Source organism: Trachemys scripta, chromosome 1 (assembly GCF_013100865.1).
Source record: "Trachemys scripta elegans isolate TJP31775 chromosome 1, CAS_Tse_1.0, whole genome shotgun sequence".
NCBI classification, from domain to species: domain Eukaryota; kingdom Metazoa; phylum Chordata; order Testudines; family Emydidae; genus Trachemys; species Trachemys scripta.
The window spans coordinates 250,589,883-250,612,769 of record NC_048298.1 but is presented as its reverse complement, the minus strand read 5'-3'; the positions used below and the strand labels follow the sequence as shown (position 1 = coordinate 250,612,769).

Genomic DNA, 22,887 nt, shown 5'->3' with positions numbered 1-22,887 from the left:
GAGCAATAAGAATAAGTTCCATATGTATAAGTGGAACATTCACTTGCAAAACAGCATGCTCTGCCTGCAGTACAGGATATAAAGGGCAAGATGTTCAGTGGCTGGTGCATGTGCATACATGAAGTATGTAAAACACATACACATCTGGACCCGTTTCATAACCCTACTTGTCCTTACAGCTAAGATGGAAAATACCAGAGAAAATACACACCATTAGCAGTAGAGCTGCAGATGCTGAAAGGGGTGTGAGTGCCTCTTCTGAGTGGCCCATCCATACAAAACCAAGACTCCCTCACAATAGAAAGTGTGCATGTATTTCACTAACGATTGGCACTTAGGTACAGTGGTGATGGGTGCCAGTATAAGAACCTAGATAAATAAGTGAAGGCACAGCCTCTCATGCCGGTAGACAATGGCCAACAACTCTAGACTAGACATTTGTCTTTAAAATAGTCTGTTGTTCCCCATGGATAACCACTCTTTTCTACCAGCAAGAGGGACTTGCTGTACCCCAGTCAGAGGACACTACACAGTCCTTCCTTCAAACTAAAACCAACATACTCAGCCCATGTACTTACTAAATACATTTGCCTGCTATTCCTTCAGGACCCAGTTAAGATAGATATCTGTAGGGGCTTTAATTTCAGTCCACTCACACTCACTACCTCAACTTTGAAGAAGCTGCACCAGTTTATACCAGCTCAGGATCTGGCTCATAACCTTTTAAAACAATTATTTAAAATTAGAAATAAGAGAAACATAAAAATAATAAATAACAGAATATGAAAGAATCTAGTTTGACAGGGAAGGTAACAGCCATTCCAGGATATATTTATTGAAAAGCAGAGTAAATAAACATCAGCTGAAGGAGTTAAGGCCAAGTGACTCACTGTTGACTTGTTTTCCATGCTAATCTGCGCATGTGTCAATACTTGCAGACTCATTCCAAGAAATACATGGCAGGATGCAAAACTCAGAGTGGGGAAGCATGAAAGAAGTAGTATGCCATAAATAACTAATCACTTTACAAGAGAATGGTCAAGAGATATTTGCAGTCTGTGCAGATCTCCAGAGAACTTCTGCAAACTAGTTATGACATTACAAGTGACTTTTGTTCCTACAAACTTCTCTGCTCAAACTTGTGAAGAATCGCCTTCAAACTAATGTCTGTCAACAGAGCTCAGATGACCTATTGCTGCTGGCCAGTGAAGCTAAGCAAACTATAGACAGATTTTAGCTGGATCTGTGATTTGTTCTGAACTTGGTGTACTGATGCTTTCATACTCAATGGTTTTAGTTGTCCACATTTTATGTAATCTTAATTTTAAAGTATCAGAAAAGAAGTTTGTGCAATTTGGTTAATTTATTTGGGTTATCATATATATTTGATCTCTTAATATCATTCGATTTCATATTCAAACAGACAGGAATATGAAGCAATAATAAGATGAATGAGTCTGTGACAGTGTACCCCATAAGGCTTTATGGGGGGAGTGCTTATAAATGTATGTATGATATAACTGGAATAGGGTTTTGCTACATATGCCATGTAACATATCTATGTAAAGGTTATGATCCACTGGTTGTGTTCATCCTAGTTGTATGCAGGCACCATTTGTGTGTTCAAAGTTATGAACATTGGCTGTATAATTGCTTGATTTCTAAGTAGACTTAGTTAGAACATTTGCAAAAAGAACAGGAGTACTTGTGGCACCTTAGAGACTAACAAATTTATTAGCGCATAAGCTTTCGTGGGCTACAGCCCACTTCTTCGGATGCATATCTTAGAACATTTGGTCACTTCTTGGGAAAGGAATGTGCAAATTAGGTGCTCAATCAGGAAGCACTTAACAGACAAAAGAGCTTGGAAGACTCCAATCCACATAAGAAGTCTACCTGAGGACGTTCAAAGTAGCATGTGGGTAATGGCTGCTACCTGCAAGTCCTAAGTCATGCATGAGCATGTGACTTGCCCATGTGATTCCAAATCTCCACATTGTGACTGGATTCTACACAGGGTGAGGAGGGGGACTCCACCCACAAGAGAAAGTCTATTTAAACCCCTGGGAAACCCCTCCATTTTGTCTTCAGCTGGCTAAACTAGGAGCCTCTCCACCCTCCAGAATACTTGGAAGAAACTGGAACAAAGGGGTGTGAGTGATTGCTGGACCCAGGCTAAAAGGAGATTAGTCTGTAAAAGGGAGCATTCTGGAACTGGTGAGGATCTTATCTGTATTTAGTTTGATTAGACATAGATTTGCGCATTTTATTTTACTTGGTGACTTACTTTGTTCTGTCTGTTACTACTTGAAACCACTTAAATCCTACTTTCTGTATTTAATAAAATCACTTTTTACTTATTAACTCAGAGTATGTATTAATACCTGGGGGAGCAAACAACTGTGCATATCTCTCTAGCAGTGTTATAGAGGGTAAAAAATTTGAGTTTACCCTGCATAAGCTTTATACAGGATAAAATGGATTTATTTGGGTTTAGACCCCATTGGGAGTTGGGCATCTGAGTGCTAAAGACAAGCACACTTCTGTGAGCTGTTTTCGGGTAAACTTGCAGCTTTGGGACAAGTGATTCAGACCCTGGATCTGTGTTAGAGCCAGACGGGAGTGGCTGGCTCAGCAAGACAAGGTGCTGGAGTCCTGAGCTGGCAGGGAAAACAGGAATAGAAGTAGTCTTGGCACATCGGCTGGCAGCTCCCAGGGGGGTTTCTGTGATCCAACCCATCACAGAGTCAAAATAATAATTTTTAAAGTTAATACATTTGCAATTATATTCCTCCAATTATATCTGCCAGACAGTCCTCATCTCAGTATGTATGTAGGGTCATCTCAACACCTTCCCCTGTATACGCTTGTATCAAGTACTGTCTTAAAAAATGTCTGTGTCTGTGCCAATGTTGTGCTGCATCCATTCCCTCAGATCCTGGAGATCCAATGATACTGAAGGGTAAGCAGAGGGCATGGACAGGAAGAGCTAGAATTCATGGGCAGGGATTAGAGCAGGGGTAGGCAACCTATGGCACGGGTGCCAAAGGCGGCGCACAAGCTGATTTTCAGTGGCACTCACACTGCCTGGGTCCTGGCCACCAGTCTGGGGGGCTCTGCATTTTAATTTAATTTTAAATGAAGCTTCTTAAACATTTTAAAAACTTTATTTACTTTACATATAACAATAGTTTAGTTATATATTATAAACTTATAGAAAGAGACCTTCTAAAAACGTTAAAATGTATGATTGGCACACAAAACCTTAAATTAGAGTGAATAAATGAAGACTCGGCACACCACTTCTGAAAGGTTGCCGACCCCTGGATTAGAGGAAATAATTGGATCTCAGTATGACTGGTTGATATCAATGCATCTCTTTGCTCCTTGCTCTCCACTGGCAGGTGAAATATAATTGGCACAGTCCCCGTGCTGCCATTGGCTCCTCAGTCAGCTGCATGTTTGAGACCCCACTGACAGAGGTTACAAAATGCACACTCAACACTGCTGCTGTTGTTGAGATCAGCCACCACTTCATAACTTATGAGGCTTTAGAGGCCACAATTCATGTAATGTCCATGGCGGTTCTTCACTATCTCCCTTCTTTGAGCTACATCCCATTTATTTATTTAGCATTGGGGCTCTGCTGTATTTAAGTGCTGGCTGAGAAATGTACCTCAGTGTGGCATTTCTCCTCCACATAGTGCCCTCTCCCCCCACCCTTATCCGTTTCTGTGATTCGGGCCTTGGTGCTCTGTTCTGTGTGGTGCAAGGGGTGGGAAACATGGATCACAGTGGCAAGTGCAAGAGACAGGACATAGCAACACAAGAATGACCTGAATGAATGCATCTCTGGGTTGCTTCTCCAGTTCAAAATACTCAGAGAAATGGGAAATAAAAGGCATATCACAAAGGTGAGCTGGCTGGTAATTATACCCTAAACTTTACATAGTAATAAAGTAAAAACGTGGAAAAACCATCTTCTAGGCCAGGAATATAACAACACAGATTGATTATATTCAACAGTCACCAGTATGTATACTATGTGCTTTATAGCAATTCTGGAGACTCTATATTGCTGAATGTGAGCCTCTGACTTGTCATAGTGAGTTTTACCAACAGTTAACTGTATTTGTTAGCGAGTCCTAGGAAAGTCATTGTTAGAAAGATCTATTTAAATATACCCAATGGGCCTGATTCGATCTCTCACTAGATTTGAAACGGTGGGATTCCATTAACTTCAGTGGGATTACTGCTGATTTACATTGTTGTAAAAGATCAGATTTGGGTCCTATGGATAGGACTTACAGAAGTGCTCAATGCTCATCTAATTGTGCTAGTTTAAAGTCAATAGTAAAGCTCTCGCTGACTTCCCTGAGAGAAGTTAGGCCAATACTGATTACTCCTGAGTAATATATTTTCATCCTTTCTAATCGCTTATCTCATTGAGATACACAACGGGCATTCATTCAGCAAGCTGTGCTGCCTGTGCCAGTTGAACCAATACAAAGAGCAATAGCCCGAAGAGTAAACAGAATGATGATGATCTGAACATAAAACATAAGGCTCGATCAAGTTGTGTGCCAACAGGAAAAAAAGTAAGCTCGAATGGGAGGAAGGAAAAAGCTAGTTTGAGAACCTATTGATGGAAATAAATGTGAAATCCTGAACACTTTAATACATATTGTCACATTAATCTGCATGCGGACAATCCTCCAGTGTAGATTCAGGGGAAATTCCCACTTATGTCATATAAGGTATTAAGATTTGAGCCATAGAGTAAGGGGGGGCTGCAGTCTTCCCTGAGTTCCAAGGTAATTCTTGTGTATAGGATATTTTATGCTAATGTTTTTATTTAGTATTTTAAACTTGGGGAGGGGAAACTGAAAAAACCCTTCTATTCAGGACTTAAACCCCTGGAATGATGTCACATGTCCAAGAAGTCACTTCATTAGATAATGAATTTCAGTTCATACCCAAAAAGTTTTCTTGAATCCTACTTTCTTCAAAGCGTACTATATGATTATACTTATTTGGGTTATTATGCAAACAAATGTGATGCACAACAAGGAACAATTCATTGAAATAGTATTTCCCTGCCTACCATATCAATGAGAAGTATATCTACTTTACTTTCCATGTGTATCAGCTGTCTTTCGATGGCTAACTTTGAGTTGTTATTATTGGATGAATTTAACTTTGCAACTTTTATATTTTACTTGAACACATACAGAAACATAGGAATTTCCTAAGTGAAAACGTATTTATGAAAGTTTGATTCATGTTCCTCATGGCCTCTCAGTCAGTCACGCACAAACAGAGGATGGTGGTGTATTTTCATACAGAAAAGATGTAAAGGACCAAACTTTCATCTTAACGTTAACTAAGTGTCAAACCCCAGCGGTTCAGTTTGGGGACCCCAATTATAGGGCACATAGACATCTAAATCCCTAATTATACTTCCAAATCAGGGCTAGAGACTTCTACCATATATGACCTAAACTACAGGCATAAATAATTCTGTTTGCAAAACTGGCTGCCGTTATTTGTAGCCACAAAATATTTTGAAGTAAAATCTGGACCATAACCTCTGCCACCTACAGAATAAATTCAATGGATGAGTCTATAAATGAATTATCTACAGAATTATTTGATCAGTGTTTATGCCAGATTTTGAGAGACAAGTACACTAATTATTATTATTTATCTTACAGTCCTCTTCAGGCAAAACTTCCACAGAAGTTGACTCCAAGATTTGGCTCATCATCATTAAGATCATATTGGTATAAATTACTGTCATAGCCTCAGGCCACTATGAAAAATTTCTCATACTGGCTGAGTCACCCAGAGGCTCTCCAAGGATTCCAGATTCATTTTCACAGTTGAAGTGTGTAATGCATATTACAACAGTGCTATAAAAAAGTATTGGAAAGACAAGGTAGGTGAAGTAATACCTTTTATTGGACCAACTTCTGTTAGTGAAAGAGACACGCTGTCAAGCTACTCAGAGCCCAGGCCTGAAGAAGATCTCTGTGTAGCTTGAAAGCTTGTCTCTTTCATCAACAGAAGTTGGTCCAATAAAAGATACCTCACCCATCTTGTCTCTCTAATATCCTTGGACCAACAAGGCTACAACAACACTGCAAATAAAAAAAGTATGTACATATAAACTGTTTGTAGAGTTAATAAAAAGCAAGAGCTCCATCTACTGGTATGCAGAGTTGACTAGTGTTATGTTTCTATGTTCAATAAAGTTGTTGTTGTACCATACACAGTTTAAGCCAGAGTGCATATGTTCACTCAGTTTTGGAACTCAGCCAAGCCCTTGATAACATGCTGCAGCTGTGAAAGTGCTAGAGAAAACCTATAGTGGTAATACTTACACTTAGGGTGACCAGACAACAAATGTGAAAAATCGGGACCGGGGTGGGGGTTAATAGGAGTCTATATAAGAAAAAGACCCAAAAAACGGGACTGTCCCTATAAAATCGGGATATCTGGTCACCCTACTTACACTACACAGATGTCTCTAACTTCAAGGCACCTTACAAACATTAATCAGACCTTGCCATAAACTTGTCATATAGAGTAATGGGTACATTTTACAGATGTGGAATATATTTGGGATCATGTGCAAATTGATGTTCAGAGTCCTTCTAAGCTATCATGCAAACATACTGAGATATAGCATGGCCAGAGGGCAGCAGGAGAGTGATCGATGGGAGATATGTAAGCCCCAGGATGATGAGAGCCTTATTCCCTGTAGAGGCAAGAGAGGCTGCTACAGATTAGAGCACCTGAAACCAATTAAGCCAATTAGAACACCTGAAGCCAGTCACCTGATAAAAAAAACCCTGCTTCAATCAGACAGTTGGAGGAGTTGAAGCAGAGTGGTTTGGTGTTGGAGTGGTGAGAAGTGTTGTGGCAGGCCAGGAGCCTAAGACCCTAGGTAAAGGGAAACCTGGCTTGAGCAGAGGGACTCCACAGACACAAGGGGTTGGGAGAAACTTGGCCCAAGTGGAGAGAGGGCAGGAATGACAGTTGGAGAAGATCAGGTGTACCATTGCCCTCCACACTATGTACAGCCTCTTGCTGCCTAGTTCAATATAGCATGGGTTGAGGGAACACCTGTCTCCCGGCTAACATAGTCTCTCAAAATAAAAGCTGTGTCTTTTAAGGGCAGGGAGTATTTTTCTACTATTGTTCCTTTAAGAAAAGCCTGGGCAAGGGGACTTGAAAAGAAATAATAGATAAGTAGGGAGGTGCAGGGTTGTCAAGGGCCTTGAATGCAAGGACAGTAAGTTTTAATGTGATGCAGTGAAGTAGTAGCCCAAAGAGGGAATTAAAGAAGCCGACATGTTCCGAATGACAGGCCTAGAAGATGTTCTTAGCAGCTGTGTTTTGAATGGACTGGATGGAGGTGACGTGACTGTCAGGGAGGTCAGAAAGGAGGTGGCTGCAGTAACTAAAAGGGGACATAAAAGGGTGGATAAAAATGATGATTTTGTAAGAAAAAATACAAATTTATTGTATTGATTTAAATCCACTGGCTCTGTGGATGAGGGGGAAGCAGTGGATGAGGGGGGAGCAGTGGATGTGTTATTCCTTGACTTTAGCAAAGCTTTTGATATGGTCTCCCACAGTATTCTTGCCAGCAAGTTAAAGAAGTATGGATTGGATTAATGGACTATAAGCTGGCTAGATCATCGGGCTCAACAGGTAGTGATCAATGGCTCCATGTCTAGTTGGCAGCTGGTATTAAGTGGAGTGCCCCAAGGGTCGGTCCTGGGGCCGGTTTTGTTCAATATCTTCATTAATGATCTGGAGGATGGCGTGGACTGTACCCTCAGCAAGTTTGCAGATGACACTAAACTAGGAAGAGTGGTAGATACATGGGAGGTACAGATGGGATACAGAGGGACTTAGACAAATTAGAGGATTCAGCCAAAAGAAATCTGATGCGGTTCAACAAGGACAAGTGCAGAGTCCTGCACTTAGGATGGAAGAATCCAGTGCGCTGCTACAGACTAGGGACTGAATGGCTAGGCAGCAGAGTTCTGCAGAAAAGGACCTAGGGGTTACAGTGGATGAGAAACTGGATATGAGTCAACAGTGTGCCCTTGTTGCCAAGAAGGCTAACGGCATTTTGGGCTGTATAAGTAGGGGCATTGCCAGCAGATCGAGGGACGTGATCATTCCCCTCTATTTGACGTTGGTGAAGCCTCATCTGGAGTACTGTGTCCTGTTTTGGGTCCCACACTAAAGAAGGATGTGGAAAAACTGGAAAGAGTCCAGGGGAGGGCAACAAAAATGATTAGGGGGCTGGAGCACATGACTTATGAGGAGAGGCTGAGGGAACTGGGATTGTTTAGTCTGCAGAAGAGAAGAATGAGGGGGGATTTGATAGCTGCTTTCAACTACCTGAAAGGGGGTTCCAAAGAGGATGGATCTAGACTATTCTCAGGTTGTAGCAGATGACAGAACAAGGAGTAATGGTCTCAAGTTGCAGTGGGGGAGGTTTAGGTTGGATATTAGGAAAAACTTTTTCACTAGGAGAGTGGTGAAGCACTGGAATGGGTTACCTAGGGAGGTGGTGGAATCTCCTTCCTTAGAGATTTTTAAGGTCAGGCTTGACAAAGCCCTGTCTGGGATGGTTTAGTTGGGGATTGGTCCTGCTTTGAGCAGAGGGTTGGACTAGATGACCTCTTGAGGTCCCTTCCAACCCTGATATTCTATGAGTGGTTCTCAAACTGTGGATTGGGACCCCAAAGTGGGTCACGACCCCATTTTAATGAGGTCACCAGGGCCAGCATTAGACTTGCTGGGGCCTGAGGTGGAAGCCAAAGCCTGAGCCCTGCCGCCTCAGGCTGAAGCCAAAGTCCAAGAGCATCAGCCTGGGATGGCAGGGCTCGGTCTCTGACTCCATCCCCGCTCCCCCACTCTCTGGGGTCATGAGGTAATTTTTGTTGTCCGAAGGGGGTCATGGTTCAATGAAGTTTGAGAATCGGTGATTTAAATAAGGAATTTTTAAAAAGTTTAAATGTTGCTAGTTCTTTACTTTCTTCAAACTTTCTAGTCTTAAAAGGCGTACCCCTTCTGCCATGTGTTGCCAACAGCAAAAAGGGCTGGGATCGATTATTTAGAGATTTCTTCTGAAACTTAAATACTGGTTTGAGTCCCCACCTCGCACCCTGGAAAACCTACATCACATCCCCTGAGTGTCCTTGACAGGCAATCTTCCTACCAACAAACACCGAGTGCAATAACAACAATAACTTGTACATAAAGCATTGAAGAGAATTCTGCTATGACACAAATTAACACAGATTAGACTAATTCAGACCTTGATCATCTTTAAATCAAACTGCCAGTCTCTTCTCTTTGATAATGCATATCCATCATTACCACAAGGCTTGGTGTGACAGAGTGCTGGGGACCAACAGCTGAGCCAGCACTCTGGTCACTTACACACCAATTAATCACCTACAGGGTGGACTTGACAGGACCTAATTAGTGGATCAGAATGGGGGGGGGGTGGACTAACTAGCAAATTGACCGATTAACCCAGGAGATAGAAGAAGACACAGGAAGGAATTGCAGGGGAGGGAAAGGCAGGCTAGCAAAGCCAGAACCAAGAAGGAACTCTGGGTAGAGAGAGCTCTTCCCTCATCTCTTCTTTCCTCTCCTCAGCAGAGAACTGAGGAAAAACAGTAAATAATTATGGTGTGTCAATCAGCAAGGTGGTGGGAGGAACAAATGTAAATCAACTGCACTGGGGTGTTTAACAACTGAAGGTCTCAGAGTCTTTGTAGACAAAGCAGAAGATGGGAGCAGGACATCACCCTGTCACTCTTCCATGAGCACACAGAGATTAAACAAGGGGGAAAAATCCAAACCTGTCATTTCCAAACATCTCCCTTCCTTGGTTATAGAAGGATAAGAGCAGAAGTATCCATAAATCCACTACAAAACCTCTCTGGAGAGCTAATTTACCTGGGAAGAATTTACATATTACAGTGATGGAAGCTATAGAAAACTCTAAGATAAATAGACCTTGCACAATAACAAACAAAACACAACATGCAGACCTCTTGACAGCTACCATATGTTAAACTGTATTTATTAGCAAATCATAGAAAGTTTTTTGATGAGATTAATATAATGCATTCTATCTCCAGTATCTATATGTGATTAGTACCCTTAGCAGGAACAAGCATTTAATGTGCTGTTTTCAAGTAGCAGAAAATCTTGAACGTTTATATTAGCAAACATTAATCATTTATTTTTAAATCATCTGCTGTAACAAACATTCTATGCAGCAATATGTCAGATAAGAAGTTAAGATGCCTATTGCAATACTAGCAAGCATTAATAACAGCATTACTAGAATAGTGTGAACCAGTCCTGGCGTCCACATTTCGAAAAGGATGTTGAAAAATTGAAAAGGGTTCAAAAGAGAGCTACACAGGTGATTCAAAAGCTGGAAAGCCTGCTTTACAGTGAGAGACTAAAGAAGCTCAATATATTTAGTTTATCCATGACAAAGTTAAGAGGTGGCTTGATCAGTCTATAAGTATCTACATGGGGAGAAGACTTCTGATAGTGAAGAGCCCCTTAATCTAGTAGACATAACAAGATCTTATGGCTGAAAATAAGATACAAATGTTTAGCAGTGAGGATAATAAACCACTGAAGCAATATCCCTAGGGATAGCAGGGATTTTCCCTCACTTGAAGGCTTCAAACCAAGATCGGGTGTTTTTTTTTTTCCTAAAAAGTACACTCTAGCTCAACCAGAAGTTATGGCTTCCTGCAAAAATTACTGGGTTAAGTTCTATAGCCTGTGTTTATATAGGACACTAGACTAGCTCATCATAATGGTCCCATCTTGCCTTAAAACTTATTGAAGTAAATGAGCATCGAGGGTGCTTGCCACTTAGCGTGATCGGGGCCTTTAGGAGTATGGGTACACATCAATAAAACACCCAGAGCTGGTTTGTGACAGCTGATTCTAGTTCATGGGGCTCAGGTTGCAGAGCTATAAAATTGCAATGTAGACATTCAGACTCGGGCTGGGGCCTGAGTTCTGAGACCAGGCAAGGACCTACACCATACGCGTGCTAATATTAAACAGTGTTATACAAACTTGACGCCAGGCATACAAATACATATGTGCTAATTTACCTTAGAAAACCCAAGACCCTCAAAGTCCTGTACTCTCAAATTAAGAGGACACAATTGCAATTGTGAAGCTTAATAAAGGTCTAATCCTGCCCCCACTGAAGTAAATAGAAGCAGTTTTGGGCCCTTTCATACACAGGGCCATCAGATAGGTAGAATTTTAGAGTTGGCACAAACTTATTACATTTCAAGAAGTTATGTTGACTTATGTCTCATGTCTCTTTTGTTGTTGTGTATTTTCATATCCAACTGAATGCTAGCATCCATATACCATAACTAATATTTATGCCTGAAAATAGACACTACAAATAAGGTATGATAAAGATATAACTTAGATAATTTTTTCACATCTTAGCTCATATACTATATAGTAAGTTTTCTCCCGATTCTTTAAAATGTAAACTACTTGGCAACGCAAACATCTTGAAATGTAGATAGCTTAAAAGTCAATAATCGTTATCTAGTGTCAGCCCTCATACTCCTGAACTAATCACAGATCCAGTACAAGTCTGTGTCTCTAATTTGCTCTGCTCCAATAGCCAGTAGCATTAAGTCACCAAATATTTGCTGAGACATCTTTTTCAAAGTTGATTTGTCACAAATTTGAGAGCAGAGAAATAATGCTCCCTGGAGAAAGAGGTCACTAGTAATGTCATAGCTAGTTTGTACAAATCGGCTAGAGATCTGCAGAGACTGCAAACATCTCTTGATCATCACTTTGTAAGTTAATTGTCTCAAATTCAAGAATTCAACAGCAATAGAACATTAAATCCAGTCCTTTTAGTAGAGATTGCTACAGGCAAAGACAGACCTTTCCAAGCATCCAGTGGCTTGAATGTAAAAATCTTCTCAATGCTACAGTTATTTTTAACATATCATTTGGAGTCTATATACTAGCTCAGTGCACCCTGGTAATCAATATTGTCTTAGTGAGACAAATTCACACTTGGTGTAAGACCAAGCTAATTGGCTTACATCTGGGATGAATCTGGCCCCACTGTATGTAATTTTTTTAGTGCAATCATTTTGAGTCCCAATTGATTGCAATGGCTATGCAATCACTCTTAATGATGATAGTGGTTGCCCTTGCAGAGGGATATGGTTTTTAAAAAAAAAAAAAAAAGCACTGGGACTGGCATTATCCTATCAGCACTGGTGTAGAGCACATTGTTAATCAGGAATGAATGTTGGGTGGGAAGCAGTAGTAGGGGAGCCTATGGCTATTCTATGTCTGTTCCTCCTAATGAATATTGCCTTCAGGGTGAGAGGAGAGCTAGGGGTGATCGGGAGACTATTCTGAAGCAAAATATTTCATTAAAAATAAAGAGTTAAGGTTGAAAGTATGTCTCACTGGAGATTCAATAAAACCCCTTCCCTCCAAAAAACAAACAAGCCCTTCATTTACAGAACTTCCACACCTTTACAAACGCCCAGGTGTGAAAGCCTGGAAGTGAATCAGTCAGATAGCCACTCAGTTCCTTGCTTCCCTATAATCCTTCACCCTACTCTATTTCCCCTGTCGATTTATACCACCTACACACGCTTGAGCAAAAGGGCATCTAAGTGGTTGAAAACCAGTAAGACTGATGGCCTTTTGATGGGAAGTGAATAGTAAGATTTCCCCCCCCCCTCTATACTATGGGTCATAGAGTACCATAATTGTACAGATTTCAGAACTCTAGTTCAATAGGGAAATGAAAATGAGTAGGGTAAGTCCATTGCAAATTTATATGTAGGCTGAGCTAACTAGTATTGAAATAAGTAAATTTTTCACAGATAATGACTATTCATATAGAATTCCAACAGATTGAATGCAATCCAGGCTTTAACATAAAACCACAAGTGTGGGGTCTATTTTCTCCTTCCCAAGATAGTTAACTAATTACATAGATCAGTTGGGTGATTGGGATACTCAACTGCATTATAAGCTATTCTTTCAAAATGCAGTTAGGAGTGTTTAGTTTAGGAACAGCTCTGAAATGTCTCATTTTACCCCATTATTTCAATCTAGCTAAGGGTAAATCAGTGAACAGATCAACATTTCAGCATTAGCTGATTGTTCTGGGACTAACAGGGAGGAGGCTGTTACCAAGCAGTTATTTGTAGATCTGTACTCTGATATAATAAGCCATGTTCTGATTAAATTGCTAACTTTGCTTTCAGAGTTTGTGACTTTTAACTTTTGTATTTTCTTTTTAAATTTCTCTTGCAGTAAGAGTGGTTTCAGAACATACTGTATACGTAGGTGCTGGAACTAGGGATGTTGGGGGTGCTACTGCATGCCCCTGGCTTGAAGTGGTTTCCATTATAGACAGGGTTTACAGTTTGGTTAAATGGCTCTCAGCACCCCCACTATAAAAATTGTTCCAGCACTCCTCAGTGTATATGGTCCAACCAACCCATCTGTATAACACCATGATAAAAGTCTGATAGTGTATGAGGTGTTTGTGGACTCTTAAGTATATGTACTTTCCTCACAGCCTTTCTACTCTGCATGGCTTGGGATGGTTTCATTGGCTCTGGCTGCACGTGTAGCAACCCTCAACTCAGATCATCAGCAGGGACAGACCTTCAGCTCCAAAACATGGGTTGCTTCAGCTCACTCAGCAGTAATAATCTCTGACCTAAAAGGAGACATGAAACACTTGCCCAAGCATGTTACACACACTATAAGCAAATTCAGATCTGTCACATATTCTTATGCATGTCTTAACACTGACTCAATTCTTTCACAGTATCCAGCACTTCAATAAAGAGGTATTTTGCATAGAAGATTATTGATTTACTAAATTGAGCAAGAAAACTGGCTCTGTATAGGGGTGGATCTTGTTTTGTTTTTTTCCCCCAAGATTTATGCCCTGAAAGTTGATGCATTGACATAATCATAATTCTTTATTTCATAGAAAAATCTTCAGAAGGAGACAAGGGGAAATCTCTGGCAAAGCTACATGATGAGCTGAGCAAAATCTATTTGTCTCCAAGTGATGGCGCTATTAGAGTTACTGAACAGACTTCTGGACACTAATCGCTGCTTTATGCTACAGGAGTCTTGAATCAGGAGGGATCACCAAAAAAAATCCCCACCAAACCAGTCATTGGTTGAGACTTTGAAACAAGATTGTGTTTTGCATGAGTGCCGTGTATTGTGGAAAATGAAGACAAAACGGACATAGTTTCCTTACCTTATTTTACACAATGCAAAATGCAATAGCCAGAATCTTCTGTTGTGCCCCTGATTCTCTTGGCAAAGCTAAGGGTAGGCAGCCATTTGCAAATATCCAGTCATAGGGTCAGTTTGGCCCCAACATGGTTTAGAGCAGTTCCAGCTTGCTATGACCTCAAGGGCCCAACCAGAATTCCCAAGACATACCACACTTTGTCCTGTCCTTATTGCTCAGCTTCACCCCAACCCTCTACTCTGGGAATGGCATGAGAAGAAGCTGGCTGTGTCAGTTATACACCACACTGGGACAATTCCCAAATGGGAAGATCTGGCTACTTTGCTCTCTACACTACAGCAGGAGTGTCAGAGGATCAGAGCAGAGCTTGGAACTGAGCCCTATATGTCCAAGAAAGTTCAAAAATGATTATCCTTTGTGTGTCCAGATGTTTTGTACACTGTGGCGTGGAGGACTAGCTAAGACCTCTCTCCAAATCCCATTATGAAGGAAGAACTTCCTTATTTTCAAGAAAGGGAATCAAAACTTTGTCAAAGTCATGAGCATCAAACACACCCAGCATTGGTGAGGAACCCTAAGCAGCCTTGTTTTACATCACTGGAACTTAAAATAGCCCTGATCTTTGGCTGTACCGCAAGTGCAGCCATCATAGCAAACCTCCAGCCATTAGTTACAACTAACAATTTAGTGTCTAGTCCTACAGTATGTACTACATAGAGCCTGATAGATGAATGTCTGTCTAGGCAGATGCATACAGAACTGGCTCCAGGGTTTTTGCCGCCCCAAGCGGCAGGGGGGAAAAAAAAAGTCGCAATTGGCAGCACTCCAGTGGCAGCTCCACCGCGCTGTTTTCTTCTTCAGCAGGAATTCGGCGGCAGGTGCTTCCCTCCGAGAGGGACCTGCCGCCGAATTGCCGCTGAACAGCCCGATATGCTGCCCCTTCCCCTTGGCCGCCCCAAGCACCTGCTTGCTGGGCTGGTGCCTGGAGCCAGCCCTGGATGCATAGGCACTCACAGTATGAGCAATATAGTGAAAGTATCTTGACAGACTATGTAAATCTTAGATAGTTTAATATTTTCTAAATAAGAATACATTCCTCCTCCTCCAGAAAATTTCTGAAATCTACCACCTCCAATCTCTTCCATGCAACATTCTGGTTATAAAGAAAACACTCCCCTGATTTCTTCTGTATTATAGGGAGTTGAACTGTACCCCCTAAATCCATGAACTTCTAAGCACTTCAAGGCACTTACCTTTTTATTTTTGGTCCCAGTTTCTCTGTTGTATAATAAAGAATAAATATACTGCATTATGAAATAATACAGTATATTAATTGGTTGGCATGTAAGCTCTTTGGGACAAAGATTGTGCCTCCTTTTAAGTTTGCAAAATGCCTGTCACATTGTTGGTGAAATTTAGAAACTAATATACACATATAAAATAGCATATATGAAAATTTCTACCCTACGATAAATATATATAGATTAAATGTATTCCCTGTAATTAAAGTTTTGCCATCTATGTCCAGAATTGATCTTGAGAAGCTGGAATATTAATTCACCTAGACCATAACTTAAATGTTGCCCCTTGTTAGGGAGCAGTAAAATGTGATTTGAATCTGACAATCTGCCAGATAGTTTGTGGGATTTCAAATAAATGTAAAGAAACACAATATGACTACTAAGAAAAAGCTGCTGTCTCTGAGATTTGCCACAGACAAGAGAACAATAGTACTGAAGCCAAATCTCTGAGGACTATTTTTGTGAAGAATAGTGCATGGAAGATTATTTGTCCAGTGGCTCAAATGTATAGAAGGAGGAACGTTTGAACCAAACTGCTCAAATGCATTACCTTATCAACTCTCTTCTGCATAATTAACTACCTTATTAACCACCTAGTTGATTTATTGCTGTATTCACTGTACTCTTTTTGTTTTGTGGCCAAATTCCTCTCTTAATTGCATAACTCTCTCCCCATTTAAAGGGATTAGAGATTTACTCACTAATCAACACACTGATAGACTATTAAATTAATATTTCTCGCCTGTCTTGCCACTCACTTGGATCCCAACCATCCACCTGCCCATTGAGCATGATCTGCCACTACATTCCTACCATGTTCAGAATGTCTTCTTTGCTTCATTGCCTCTTCATTCTTCCCTGACCAACGCCCGTTACCTCCATCTCCCCATATCTTCTATTCTCCCCACTCCACTGTTCTCCCATCTTCAGAAAGTCCCTGCCTCTCTATCTATCACCCCATCGTCGTCCTCCTCTTTATATCTAAACCAACTGAAAAAGTGAAACCTATAACGGATGCACTGGCTTCCTTTCCTCTAACCCTACCTTGGATCACCTCCATTCTGGCTATTTCCCTCTCTGCTCCAGTGATGCTGCTTTCACCAAGATCTCTAATAACTTTTTTATAACCAAATATCAGGATTTATATTCTATCCTCTTTCACCTCTCAGATGCTTGTAACACTATCAGCCATGTTCTCCTCAAAATCTTGTCCTCCCTTGGCTTTTGTGACTGTCTCCTTCACCACTGCCTCTAGTTCTTCCTTTGAAACCTTTCTTTAATCAATCACCCTCCTTCTCTCTTCCATTCTATAGGAGTCCTGTAGGAATCTGTCCTTTGACCTTCTTCTCCTCCCTTTACACCTCTTCTCTGGAGAATCTCACAGGATTTCCACTACCATCTCTATGCTAATGACTCACCAGTCTACCTCTCCATTCTTTGTGTTTCTCTCCATCCAAACCCACATCTCAGCCTGCATCTCCAACTTTATAGAGATATGTTTGTAGAAAATTATGATTTAGAGATGCTCCCTCATAAAGGACAGTATTATGAACATAGGAATTTGGAGATGTGCCCTGGAGGTGGGTGTTGGAAATACCACATGACTGTGTGCGGCAATTTATCAGAAATGTTCTCCAGTTTGTTTTATTAAAATGTTATTCCTGTCTCATTCACTGGTTTGTTATTTAATGAACCCTAAGATCATTACAAACATCTCCTGGCATCTTGCTGCCAACTGAAAGTTAGCATGGATAAAAATGAGCTGCTTTCTCTTCCTTTTTATTCTTCCCCTCCCATTCTCTGTCACTGTTGAACGCATACCATTCAATGATACCCATCATTCAGACCCGTTGCCGGAGAGTCATCTTTGACTCTTCCCTCTTCCTTGCCTCACATCTCCAGGCCATGTCGATATGTTGCTTCCACCACAAACAATTCTAAGATATGACTTTTTATTTCTATTCACAAAGAAAAGGCCAGCGTGAAGTAAATCAAATCAAGGCAATTTAAATCACTGGATTTTTAAATTTATTTAAATCAGCTGGAGGCTTTTTTAAAAACTAATTTGAAAATTTGTGCTCTTGTAACTTTAAAGTTTCTTATGAACTAAATTATAAATAACATTTTTTTTAAATGGCATTACTGATCAGGTACCTTATTTGAATTTTACAAAACTGTTACAGGCAAAAAACAAAATATTGACAAATAAGGCCCTGATCCTCTACACTTAAGCAGGTACATAACTTTACTCACATGAACTGTCCCATTGTGTACAATGGGAGTACATTTGTGTTTAAAGCTAAGCGTATGCAGAAGTATTTGCAGCATCAGGGCCTAAAAATGTATTTTTATTTTTTCTCTTAGTGGTATAACATCTGTCACTTCAAACCAAAATTCCTTCAGTATTAAGAATGATAAATTATTTAGACTTTTAAAATAAGTGATTGTATAGGGGGCTTGTATACACAGAGGCCAAAATTTCAAAAATTAAAGCCTACAGTTAGCTTCCTAAGCCCATATATACGCACCCAAGAATGGAATTTTCAAATGTACCTAAATGATTTAGCAGCACAAGTCCCATTGATATCAAACTGCCAACCCTGATTGAGGGTTGTAGCATGGAGGCAGCATTTCAACTTTCTTGACTTGTGGAAATTCAATGTACTGGAAGGCTACAAATACAGTGCAGACTATTTGTTTGTCAGTTTTGTGGTATTCTCACAGTAAGGATGCTAATAAGGCCCTGGATGTACCTTTGTCAACACAGATGATCATTTTAAGTGTGAAACTTCTTAGGAAGAAAAAAAAAATCTCTATGTAAAATCTGAAATTCTACTGACAATTAGGGATTAAAGACATAAATACAACACATCCACTTTTGCAATGTAAGCCCTCTGACCTGGAGCCCTAGAGACTAGGGAGTACGCTATTGATACCTCTTTATGAATAGGGAGAAGAGTGGCCCATAGCTGCCTGAGAGCTGGAGAGGGAGAGAAGCTCCAGAGGGGAGGGAGCTGTTTCCTGGCACCTGTTGGTGAGCAAGAGGAAAGAAATGAATGGACCAGGCCTCGTTTACATTTCTGTTTGGTGACAGTTTGGGGCAATTTGATAAAAGAGCAGTTAAGTTTTAAGTTTGGGGGTGGGCATGAAACTTGATTATCTCTGTCAGGAAATTAAAGAAGCAGTAAACTGCACCACATGTGCCTGGATGAGGGGTCGCCTTGACTAAAACTATGGTCTGGCATGGTTACATAAGGGAGCCTGGCCAAGGGTAGAAGAGAAGGGGCTACTGCCTTCTTCTGAGTGCACTTCCCTGGTGGCAAGGACTCTGTTAAAGGTCATATATACTACTGATCCTTCGCGGAAGGGTCAGCACACAGCTGAGCAGTAGACAGCACAGAGATAGCACTGAGATGGCTTGGGCTGAAGCCACAGAGAGCAGCAGCCTCCCTGAGGAACTCTGGTGAGGGCCTTCCTGCCCAGCACCAAAGGTGCAATGACTTCAGCTGGGTCAGGTGGTAGAGCCCACAAAGCTGTCCAGGCTGCAGTTGGTTCCCTTATATAAAGTGGAGACAAACCTGCCTGAATTTTGGACTCTGCCGACCCTAGACAACAAACTGAGTGGGGCGGGAAGTGACTAATGTTGAAATATATTGCCCCATTAGCCGCTCAAAGCGGTGGGAGTCAGACTGAGGTTAGGCCTTGTGCCAAGACACCCTGGAGAGGTGCGAGTCTTACCTAAGATATTGCTGATTTATTAATTCCTGACTTTACCAAGTTGATTACTGGGGGCAGGGAGAGGAGGACAAAAACAAAGTTATTGTTGTTTTAAACCCCTGCGCACAGTGCTTGTGGGTAGGAAGATTGCCTGTCAAGGACACTCAGGGGATGTGAGGTAGGTTTTCCAGGTTGCGAGGTGGGGACTCGAACCAGCGGTTAAGTTTTCAGAAGAAATCTCTAAATTGATCCGAGCCCTTTTTGCTGTTGGCAACACATGGCGGAAGGGGTACGCCTTTTCAGACTAGAAAGTTTGAAGAAAGTAAAGAACTAGCAACATTTAAGCTTGTTTAAAATTGCTTATTTAAATCACCAATTCTCAAACTTCATTGAACCGTGACCCCCTTTGGACAACAAAAATTACTTCATGACCCCGGGAGGTGAGGGAATGGAGCCAGAGACCGAGCCCTGCCACCCCGGGCTGAAGCTCTTGGACTTCGGCTTTAGCTCGAGGCGGCGAGGCCCAGGCTTTGGCTTCCGCCTTGGGTCCCAGCAAGTCTAACGCTGGCTCTGGTGACCTCATTAAATGGGGTCGTTACCCACTTTGGGGTCCCAACCTACAGTTTGAGAACCACTGATTTAAATCAATAAAATACATTTGTATTTTTTCTTACAAAATCATCATTTTTATTCACACTGGCAGAAACTCTTCTCCATGCTTTTATGTCCCCTTTCAGTTACTGCAGCCTCCTCCTTTCTGACCTCCCTGACAGTCACATCACCTCCATCCAGTCCATTCAAAACACAACTGCTAAGAACATCTTCTAGGCCTGTCATTTGGAATATGTCAGCTTCTTTAATTCTCTTTATGGACTACTATGTCACTGCATCACATTAAAACTTACTGTCCTTGCATTCAAGGCCCTTGACAACCCTGCACCTCCCTACTTATCTATTATTTCTTTTCAAGTTACCCCTTGCCCAGGCTTTTCTTAAAGGGACAATAGTAGAAAAATCCTTCCTGCCCTTAAAAGACATGGCTTTTATGTTGAGAGACTATGTTAGCCGGGAGACAGGTGTTCCCTCAACCCATGCTATATTGAACTAGGCAGCAAGAGGCTGTACATAGTGTGGAGGGCAATGGTACACCTGATCTTCTCCAACTGTCATTCCTACAAGAAAAGAACCACAAGGGTAGAACCAAATGGCAATTGTCTCAACTGGCAGCCTCCTGCACAACAAGGTTATGTTTACACTTCCTCTGGGCCTGCTTTTGAAACCTTAAGTTAAATATTTAGATGTGCCTGTTTTCTTCTATCACTGACTGATATTTCATGCCTATGAACCTGGAGCCTTAAAAATGCCCAGAAGGACGGGGAGCATCTTTTTTCACAGGAACTTAGCTTTATTCAATTCAATTCACCCTTCAAGACAGAATTTTAAGGCCTTACGTCTGCAGATATTTCCAACCTTTTCTGTCCTGTCTCTCTTCTATTACAAGTAGGTTTTGAGACCACTCAGAACCACTCAATTGCCCTGGTGTACACGGGCCTGATGTTTGAAGCACCTATGATATTTGCTTTCAGGCTTATGGAACAAGTGATGCACCACTTGGTATTTAGAGGCTCTGGAGGACAGTATCTCCCAACCCCTCTAAAATAGGGCCCCTTTTAATGTTCAGAACAAGAAATTATTATATTTTGGCAATTTTTTTAGTGATTCTACATTTTCTGCATGCAGATGTTTAAACACTCCAAATACTTCATATGGTAAAATCCACTCTTCACAGACTCTTCATTAATTTAACAGTGAGCAGTAAAAGGAAGACTTTCAAACAGAAATCTTACGCATTTTCAAGCTTTGAATCTTGCTGATGGCAGAGCAGCAATCATCAATCTGCACGAACAGAGAGTCAGTGGTATCACTGCCCAATGAGACTGCATTTTTATAAGTTCAGTGGGAAATTGAGCTTTCTAACTCAACACTACATACTGTTATTGCATTTTTTTTTCAGAAAAGACAGACTAAAGAACTCCACCACATTTATAAAGTCATTATGCTGGTATAGATTTCAGATGGTGAAGATTCAATTCCACTGGGCTAGAACCACAATGCAGCCAAAAGTAGATCTACTGTGTGGCACATTAAAATTCCTCCCTTCTTAGGGCTTAATATAATGCACCCAGGAAGCCTATAGCCAGCACTAAAAAAGTCCTTAAAAAAAATAAATTAATAGAGATATCCTAGAACTGGAAGGGACCTTGAAAGGTCGTTGAGTCCAGCCCCCTGCCTTCACTAGCAGGACCAAGTACTGTTTTTGCCCCAGATCCCTAAGTGGCCTCCTCAAGGATTGAACTCATAACTGTGGGTTTAGCAGGCCAATGTGCAAACCACTGAGCTATCTCTCTCCCCCCATTAAAGGGGATCACATGGCAGTACTATCAACATTGGAAGCTTCTTTTCTGGAAGCCCCATTCTCCATTTGTTGAATTTAGTAAGACCTCTTCACAGACAACAGAACATGATAAAATGCGTTCAGTAACCATACAACCTTCTGTAAGCAACCGCAGTAGCCCAGTTGACTCCAAATAGCACGATTGGCAAATTAGAAGGGTGTACAAAGATCTTTGAAAGACTCACCATAATAAGTGGTATTAAAGGTCCATTGTAAAAATCACTGCTTGTACAAATCCTTATACAATAGCAGAGTGATAATGGCCTACCAGGTAAGCCACCCACACATGCTTTCAAAATTAGTATGTATTTTTGCATGATCGATTAGAATGACTCTAAACATCAATTTGCAAACGATCCCAAATATATTCCCATAGAAGCCAGTGCTATCATACACATGCGTCTGTTACACAACTTTTCTTTGTCTTTATACCTTTAAAATATCAGTAAGTTCTCAGGCAAAATCAATTGTACGTAACTCACTGTTGCCAAATTTGCAGAATTTGGTGTTTTCTGAAAACCACATTTCCTGTTGCCATGTAATTACTGAGAATCTCACCTTTCAGTTTATAAAAGTAGGTTTTAAGCCCTTGTAGTTGCAAAGAAGTTTTTGAAAACATGAACACTAAAGGCTCAAAAAAATCCAGATTTTATTGATTTAGCTCTTATGCTTTTTCATGGCCTGGCTTATGATTGGAAATATTGGTAGCTATCAAATATGTGAGGCAAACCAAGAGGAGCAAACATTTTCACTAACTGACAGAGCTAGAGTGATACTCCAGGTCAAGTATTGTCTATGCAACCCCACTGAATTTACTCCCTTTATTATAGTACCTTTAGCTTCAAAGTGATCTGCATGCAGCAATGAACACCACTTTGCACTGGTAAGGAATGTAACACAAATTCCCATCAGTCACAGATTAAGACCAGAAGGGACGGTAAATACTGTAGTCTGACTTTCTGAATAATACAGTCAGTAGAATTTTACCCAATATTCAGTCAATAATTTGTGGTTCTGACTGTATATGTAGCAGGGCAGTCACTCCGCTCTGGCCC

The 22,887-nt window shown here is 41.0% G+C and overlaps 1 long non-coding RNA gene across 2 annotated transcripts in view; it reads left to right on the top strand.

The window, feature by feature from the left end:
* Nucleotides 1–14,767, top strand: part of LOC117871423 — a 54,613-nt gene extending 39,846 nt beyond the window's left edge. Inside the window, exon 3 of one of the 2 annotated variants that reach the window (XR_004644233.1) lies at nucleotides 14,084–14,767. This is a non-coding gene — a long non-coding RNA (uncharacterized LOC117871423). Of the gene's footprint in view, nucleotides 1–5,714; nucleotides 5,965–14,083 lie in introns of those variants that run through there. The other variant, XR_004644230.1, reaches the window with a different exon arrangement.
* Nucleotides 14,768–22,887: the final 8,120 nt, after the last annotated feature.